The following is an 8,622-nucleotide window of genomic DNA, read 5'->3' as shown; positions in this document are numbered from 1 at the left end:
ACAGTATACATTCAGTTATAAATGGCTTGGATAAACAAAACCCCAAGGAAAATCTGGGCACAATGGTATTAATTATATTGTGAGTATATCATATTTCAAGGTAGGTGAAAACTGCTTGGTTGGTTTTGGATTGTTATTAATTTACAGTTTTATAGCCTGCATAGGCTGTTGGCTGAGATTAATTGCTTGATAAGTAAGAATTACTGAAAATGTATTGGAGAGATATTTGAATTAGGGTTTTGCTCCCAGACTGAAACATTGTGCTTACTATCAAAAAATGAAAAACACATTTGCAGAGTCCCACTGTGAAAATATTTAGAAGAATCATTACAATAATTGCTGAAAAGCCAAGTTTAGTATAAATGCATATTGGTCACCTGCAAATTTTGGAAAGTGAATTAATCTAACCTTCAGAGATTAACAAGACTTTATTTAAATTTATTCATGTTATGTCTTTTTAATCTTATGAAGTTAGCTCTTGCTGTAAAACTCTTGACACAATTTCTCTTAAGTAACTTAATTTTGCAGCGTACGATGAGAGTCACCACTTAATCCAAATCTTCTGAATACCCGCTTTTAAAAAGTGGATATTGAGCCACAGTCATCTTTTCCTTTTAACTCCTGAGTAACAGAGAGAGGCTTTTGAGTCCAGGATTGACTTTACCACCCTGTCCTGCATAACTGACCCGTGTGATGTTATTGGAGTCACTATGGCAGCTCTCTCAGAAGGGTACAAACCACCAGAAAAATAATTGTTGCTTCAAATGGGTGTTTTGCAAGAATAGATGTAGCAAAAATAACAATTAGCACTTTCATAACTTTGTCAACAGTTGTTGTAAAAGCTTAATTGGCAATTGCAAGTTTCTTTGAGGAAGATCCATGTTCCACGTTGGGAGCTTCACCTCTGCTGGGCTCACAGCTGGAACCAGAAGTACAGGGGATGGAGATATGGGTGTGCCCTGGGGGAGTGGGGTTGGCAATTCTTGTCCTCAGCACATATTGTGTATTGTGAACATCCCAGGTGTGCCCTTCACCATGGAGGGGGAAACACTTTGGTCACAGCTGCTGGCACTGAGGCTTCACAGCACTGCTGCTGTCGTGCTAAAGGAAGTGACAGTCTAAAAGAAGTATTTTTATCTTAACGGTTTTGAACATCTGTGCAAGCCACCAAGATGTCATAAACTGTTGTATTCCTTGCTACTTGTTATGCATTGTGCCACTTACAAAAACTCTTAATCACAGCTAATGACAAGATCAAACTTTGCTTTGCTTCCACCTCCCACTGAGTCAGTCAAGGAAGCGGAAATGGCCCTGAGCCCCAGACACAACTGGCAGTAGGGGGGACTTACAAGAAACATAGTCTGAAAGGAACCTTGAAGTTGGTTGATGGTGAAATCTAAACCAAAGGGACATAGATATAGGACCTTGGAAATGTGGTAGGTCAGCCCCATACAAGTTTATTATCTGAAAGAGTAATCTGTTCCTTGACCTTGTCAGTAACAACCCCCCATTGCCTTTACTTCTCCTTTAACCCTCTTAAGTTCTAGCCTCAGTAGTTTGTAGGGAAAAGACCAAGATACACCATCCACTGTCATTATCCAAACCCTATGTTTGCCTGCACACACAGAGGAGAGCTGTCCCATTCATTTGATGGAGGATTTTCTTCAAAGCTTAAACATAAATGTATTTGACTTTGTTGTTTGTAATTGTTTTGCTCTATGATCTTATGCAGAGGTTGAGCTGAATAAAGACATTTCTGTCTTAGTTCCACTCTTATTTCACCTAACCACAAGCCAGCCTCCTTCTTCCCCTTTCCAGGCAAACCCTGGCTCCGTGTCAGTCTCAGGAGGGCTGGAGCCCCAGGAAATCTGACCAGCTGGGAACTGCTTTCTGTTCCTGACGGGTGAGGTGCCCTACACATCCAGAGTGCGATGTAGATTCACTGGTTTTTAGCTGTTGCTCAGCTAAAGCTGCTTCCCCCACTTGGTGCTAGTTGTGGCTGTTTAGCCTGCTTGACCTTATTTCAGTTCTTGGCAGGTTCTCTCCCCAGCCCTTTTTCTGTCACACAGGCTGTTCTTTGCTGCCTTTAACCAGGCCCTGCCACTTACCCGCTTACCCAGTTTGAAACATGTTTCTCTGGTTCCTGTGTATCCTCTTCAGACTTTGTCACCGATGCTGTCATAGTGCCTGACTCATAAAATGATCCTTGACTCACAATCCTGCCTGGACTTAGCTACAGGACACTAGCATGCCTTGCCTGTGTCTTTCAAAACTTCCCTACATCTGGAAACTGGAGCAGATTGTGTCCTGGATCCAAGAGAGGTGGCCTGAATGGCAACGCTTACTTGTTCCTGTACACAGGGCGAGGTGACGCCTCAAGTGAAAGCAACTCCTCCTGACTGAAGCCAGGAGAAGGGCTTTTTCTTATGTCCTACCAAAAACTGGTGTGACCTTTACACAGTTTGGTGATGGAACTTTAAAACTAGAGGCTTTTTATCTCTAAGAACAAGACGTAGCAAGAGCACCTCACCCAAGCAGGGGAATGAGCACAGGGCTTTGGGTAATGAGTGACACAGAGGACTGATAAAGCCACTGATAATGCAATTAGCAGGAAGGCATCTGTGACTTACTGGGGTTCTGATCATTTCTAGAGCTGATAATGAAGGGGAGTTAAAACTTCCTTTTCAGTGGTACAGAACAAACTGTGATTCTGTGCTCCTTTACAGGTCTGAGAATCAAAGAAAATTCAGCTATGAGTTAGGTGTTCTGGAAAGACTTGGAGAGAAATAGGGGCACACAAGGGAGACTTATGTAAATGGCAAAAGGAAGAAATTATTCACAGAACAGGGAAAGGCCTAAGGAGCTACTGATCTGCAATCTCTCTCCTGCAAATTATGGGAAAGTAACCCATTTTTTGGTTTTTATTTTTGTTTCTTATGTAATAGCTCATCTTCAAAAGGATTTAGAACAGATTTCCCTAGAGTGACTAAGCCAGTTTCAAAAACCTGGGAAAAAAAATCTGACTGGAAAGACTGTTTCTTCCCTCTGTACCCAACTCAACAGATAAAAATATGGCTGTGCCTTATTCAATACAGGCCATCAAAGTTACCATCTCACCTTGGAAGGAACCCAGTATACAAATTCTGGTTTGTTTTCCAATTATCCTAAGCAAAATCTTAAAAAAAAAAAAAAAGTAAAGGATTGTGTATGGTTTTTTTTTATTATTTTTGTTTGGTTTGGTTTTGTTTGGTTTGGTTGGGGTGTTTTTATAATAGAAAAGAGGAAACAGAACTGCAGAGGGGGTTCCTATTCTGCTGCCCTCAAAGAAAAGGAAGCAGCACAAGCATGAATCTCCTGCCTGGAAGAATGAATCAGCCATCTGGCAGCTTGAATGTATTCTGATCTTCTCTAGTGGTGAACCTCTGGCCATTAATTCAGAAATGGAATTGGTATCTGACCTCTCCTTGCTGAATTTCCTAACTGTGTGACTGATCACGAAGCTCTCTTTGGATCAAGCATAGTAAAAGTGCCTGTTGTAAAGTCTTTGTTAAATCCTCTCTGAATTGGGCTCAGTATCAGAAACGGTGGGCTTTGAAGCTCTAAAGAGTAACTTCTGTGAAAAAGTTGACATAGTCCTGTAGAGTGCTTTCTCCCAGTTTTCCACAGAACTTCTTTTCTATCAGATATAAATCCTTTCTAGGCAGGTCAGAATTTTAAATATCTCTATTTCCTTATCATGCTTTGATAGCACTTATTTTTCTTTTACATTTTTCATTGTATTGGAAAGGATGCTAGAGTGCTAAAACTATACAGAAACTTCAGGATGTTCTTTGGTTTTTTTTTTTTTTTTCGCAAATCTGAAGAGATGGTAGAAGCCCATTCTGGAATTGTTAGCTTAGAAAAAAGTGTTGTGCTTATAGAGGAACTGCTTTTTGTCTCCCCTTCCCTGTTGTACCAAGTGGAAGGCTCAGTCCCAGAAGCATGATCAGTTCTTGAGGAAACTGCAGCAGTTAGGCTCTTCAGAGACTCAGTTTGGTCCTCCATCAGAGAGCCATTTTGGTGCCCCTTAAAGTGGGGAATCCTCCCAGGGCACAGCTGACTTAAGAAACTCCTGTCTTCTGATCAGTGGAGCAGAACAGAAACATTCCTGGCCTCACAAGACCACAGAACACCTTCAGTTGTGCTGACTGAATTGCTCCTACACTCTAAACAGAGTCTGAGAAATGAGCCGGTTTAGAGGGGGGAAGTTAAACCAGTCCCTTAGAAAACAAATGTCCCTCCTCCCTCCTCCCTCCCCCCTCCTCTGATGAAGCAACAGTTTGGCTAAGACAGCAGCCGGGCAAACAGCTGAATGAAACAACTGGGAGGGAGGAAATGAACCAGAGAGTGCAAAATCCTCTTAGGCAGGCTCTGTGAGCAGGGGGCTGTAATATGCCCCTGCACCTGGAGTCTGGTCTCCAGAGTGTTTCCATTTGTGTCACAAGTTTAAAAATGCAAGTTCTGTCATGTGAGTCAGGACACCCAGAAGTGTTATAGATCTGGGCTTCCAAGGCCTGAGTCAGCTTTGGAAGTGGGCTGAACTCTCTGCCATGGTACTGTCAGCACTTGCACGCTAATTCCTTCAAAAACACACCTTAAAAACTATGTCAGGTTTTCTTCTGTTAAGCACATTTGCCTGGAAACTCTCAGCTGTGAGCTCAAGTGTGAAGTACAGTGATTTTGGAACAGACCAAATATCTGAAGCACGTGCTGTGCATGGATTTCACGCACAGCTGACTGGAGCTGCCTCGCCGTTGTGCTCCTGCCAGTGCCCGCAGTCAACTGCTCTAGTCTTGCAAAGTTTTGGATTGAAGTTGTAATATGAGTTGGCCCTCTTGTATCTGAGGCAGGACACACATTACTGGAATTCTGTGTGCAGGCAAAATGTTGTAGTTTATTTTCATGGAAAAGTTGTCTATCTGGCAGCTGTCAGAAGCTGACTTTGTAGGAGGAAGGCACAAATGGATCCAGTTGCTTTCCCTCTATTTCTAAGTGTCATTTTATAACTGTATATGTCATGTTTAAAGCTTACTTGAGGTTTGGTGTATTTGGTGGCTTTTTTTTTATTCACAATTCTTCTATACTTTCCAGACAGACATTATCAGATACACATTAAAGATCATCATAAGCACCTGCAGCTGTAACTGAAACCAAGAACATAGTTGTATGACTAGGCATTCAGGATACTATTTTAAAGTGTTCCCTATACGGGAACCTTTCTGCTTCTTCTTCTTTTTTTTTTTTTTTTAATTTTATTTTTTTTCTCCCCAAAGCCTTGACAGGAGGGACAAAAACATTCTGAAAAGCTATATAATATAACTCATTTTTGTAGGCTTATCTCAAGTACCAACTGACACATTGTATCTAAATTCATAGGTGACATCACCTTATATTATTCTGAGGTTTTTTTAAATTTTAAACACTCCTTATCTGATCACTGTTGCCACTGTAAGCGTTATTTGCTCTGCGGATGCCTCATCTTAGTTTTGGAAAGACTGGAACCGGTGGATACTCTTCTCTGAGTATCCTGCCTTTGTTAGGCAGGTGAGCAGAGTAACTCGGCTCAGTGCGTGCTTAGTTATGCTAACGCTCTCCCGAAAATTAAAAGCAGATAAACACGAGAGGGTGATTAGAGACTAATTACCAGGACAAAACTATTATTGTGCTGACTGATCTAAATATAAGCTTACGTGCAACTATTCAGCATGAGTAATGTGCTTAGCATTACACAATACAGTGAAAAAAACGTGTGTCACAAACTGTATATCTGGTTACTTTAAGAATTCTGTGCTGCTTATATGGACTGTTTCAGGTTCCTATGAATCTTCATGCAGGGAAAAGAAGGAATCGCAGCCAGAGCCCAGGAGCAAACGCTCGTTTAAAAACCGGGAACACACTTGGTGACGGGCAAAGAAAGAACACGTTTCAGGAGACACACAGGCTGCCCCCGGTGCCGGCAGACACCGCTGTGTCCTGCAGCTCCCGAGATAAGGACTCTGTATCCCTGTGGGCAACCCCGCATTTATCTCCCGAGCCACGGGCTCCATCGCACACGACCGTGCTTCCTGGGGGGAAGCCGCGGGGCCGGCGCAGCGCGGGCCGTTGTGCTCGGCCGGGAGCGAGGGGCGACGGATCCCTTTGGAGCGGCCCAACTTCGCCTCGGCCCCGCAGTTATTTCCAATCACTCCAGTGCAGCGAGCGCCGCGGGCCTGCGTGCGGCCGGGCGCGTCCCGCCGGCTCCCCCCGCGTCCCAGCGCTCGCTCCTTTTTAGGCCGTGCGGTGTGTGGGTCCCGATCCCAATCCAATCCAATCCCACCCGATCCCGGTCCCGCTGGCGATCCCGCCCCGGAGCGGCCGCGGCTCCCGCCCCGCGCGCGGCCCCGCGCATGCGCCGCACCTTGTTTACCCGGCTCTGCGCGGTGGCGCCGCGCGCGGCCGGCAGGTGTCGCCCCAGGCCCAGGAGAGCGGGCCACGGCGCGCGGCCGCCAGGTGGCGCCTGCGCCCTCCATTCGCCCGCGAGCCGCCGAGCAGCGAACACCCCAAACAATCCCCAGCGCCGCCGCCAAATTAAATAACCCCAACCCGCCCGCGCCCCGCGGCCCCTCCGCGCCCACAGCCCGCCACTGGCCGGCACGGGCGCGCAGCCGGGCGAGCCGCGCCGGGCACACGGGAGCGGAGCCGCGAGCCGGGGCCTTCCTCGCTGCCTACGCCGACACTGGGCAAGGTAAGTTAGAAAATGGCGGCGAAGCTTCTGGAAGTTTGGCGGGGGCACTCGGGATCGCGGTGCGCGGCGGCGGGGAGAGGCCGGGCCGGGCCCCGCGGCGCCCGGGCCCGTGCGGGGCGCCAGGCCGGCTGGCCGCGGGGACTGCGCGCAGCCAAGATGGAGGACGGCGGGGCCGAGCCGCGAAAACACTCCAGCCCCCCGCTTCCCCACCCCCCGTTCCCGGCGCGTCGCGGCGGGGAGGGGGGAGGCGAGCGGAGCGCGGCCGGGAGAGCGAGAGGGCGCCGAAAGCGGCCCCCCCTGCCCGCCCGGGGCCCCCTTCCTGCTCCCCAGAGCCGGCCGCAGGCAGGCCGGGCCCGGCGCTTGGCGAGCTAAAATGGAGAACCGCCTTCTCCTCCTCCTCCTCCCCCTTCTGCCGAGCCGAGCAGGGGCTGCCGGCAAGATGGAGGACTCGGGCATTGTGTGCGTGGGGTGTGTGTGTGGGAGAGCCGAGCCGGGCCGGGCCGACCGGGGGGGCAGCGAGGGGACGGGGGTCGGGGCGGCCGCGCTCGGGGGAGAGCGCTGGGCCGCGCTCAGAAAATGGTGGGGCGGCTGCCGCTGCCCCGGGGGCCGCGGGGCCCCGGAGCCCGGGGAGGCCGCGGAGAGGGGGCTCGCACCCCTGACAGCGCTCGCCCGGCTCCCTTCGCCCGGTTCCCCGCTGCCCAGCACTCGAGTTCTTCCTGCCAGCCCGCTCCCGCCGGCTTCCCCGCGTAGGGAAGTGCCGAGAGATGGGGGTTTCTCTGTTCCATCTCTCTCCCCCGAGCTGGGGCAACTCTGGCCGCCCTTCCCTGTGCCTGGGCTGGCGGGACCTGGGCTCCCTCGGCCCAAGTGAGGACATGGGGACTGACCTGCCTTCCCCCCCCCCGCCTCCCTTCGCTGCCCCCCCTTCCCGCCCCGGCGCCCAGCTCGGGGAAGGCCTTTGTGGGGCGAGTTTTCCCCTCCGAGTGACTTTGGCCGAGCTCCTCGGCGGCTGCCCGCGAAGAGGAAGAGTTGTGGCAGTTTCCGTTCGGCTTCCTTTATTTTTTTTTTTTTTTTTTTTTTGTAAAGAAAGGGCGCTTGCCAACTTGTGCCGGGGACGCCCGATGCCGGGAGCCGCGTGTTGCTGGAACCCCGCTGGGCTCTCGCCGGCCCCGGAGGGGGAGGGGGGGGAGGAGGAGGAGGAGGAAGGAGAGAATGCTTCTTACTGGGGGGTTTTGGCGCCACTTTTGTTTTAGATAGTGTTCCTCTGCCCCCTCCTCCTCGGCACGCACTGAACTGAGCTGAACCCTGCCCAGGTAGGAGGCGAGAGCTTTCCTGGTGTTTTTCTTTTCTGGGTGCTTATTTTCTCTACATTGATTAAAAATAGATATATAGTTGTTTCTGCGGCTAGGGACGGAGGGACAGGGGAGCGAGCGGCCGCAGATGCCTGGGCTGGGAGGCCTTGTTTTTCGGGAATTCCTCTCCCTGCCCCGGCGCATCCCTGGCGCTGGGCGTGCTGGCTTTGGGGGCCCGCACCGCTCTGCCTCCATGCCTTCCTCTGTCCTGGTAGCGTTGTATAATCCGTCCGTCCTGTGGAAATCCGGGACCCACCGACCTCATTTTTTATTATTTTTTTATTCCTCCCCCCGGAGAGCGGGCGCGGAGGCGCTCGGGCCCCTCTTTCGCTCCTTTTATTTATTTATTGTACTGCCCCGGCTCGGCTCTCGCTGCTGTTATCCTCCCACAGGATGCGGCGTTCGGAGCAAAGTTTCCCTCACCGGCGAGTCCGGTGCTCTGGTTACTGTGCTGGTGGTGGTTTTTTTTTGGTTGGGTTTTGTTTTTTTTTGGTTTGTTTTTTTTTTTTT

At 49.9% G+C, this 8,622-nt stretch overlaps 1 protein-coding gene across 6 annotated transcripts in view; it reads left to right on the top strand.

The window, feature by feature from the left end:
• The first annotated feature begins 6,622 nt into the window (after positions 1–6,622).
• Positions 6,623–8,622, top strand: part of STAG2 (STAG2 cohesin complex component) — a 71,113-nt gene continuing 69,113 nt past the window's right edge. For 4 of the 6 annotated variants that reach the window (XM_064669869.1, XM_064669865.1, XM_064669868.1 and 1 more), the window contains exon 1: positions 6,623–6,763. The gene's annotated coding sequence lies outside the window, so the exon portion shown is untranslated. Of the gene's footprint in view, positions 6,764–7,200; positions 7,223–7,960; positions 8,074–8,622 lie in introns of those variants that run through there. The other 2 variants (XM_064669867.1, XM_064669866.1) reach the window with 2 other exon arrangements.

The sequence above is a fragment of the Pseudopipra pipra genome, chromosome 13 (assembly GCF_036250125.1).
Source record: "Pseudopipra pipra isolate bDixPip1 chromosome 13, bDixPip1.hap1, whole genome shotgun sequence".
Taxonomy (NCBI): Eukaryota; Metazoa; Chordata; class Aves; order Passeriformes; family Pipridae; genus Pseudopipra; species Pseudopipra pipra.
This window is presented reverse-complemented; position numbering and strand designations above follow the sequence as displayed.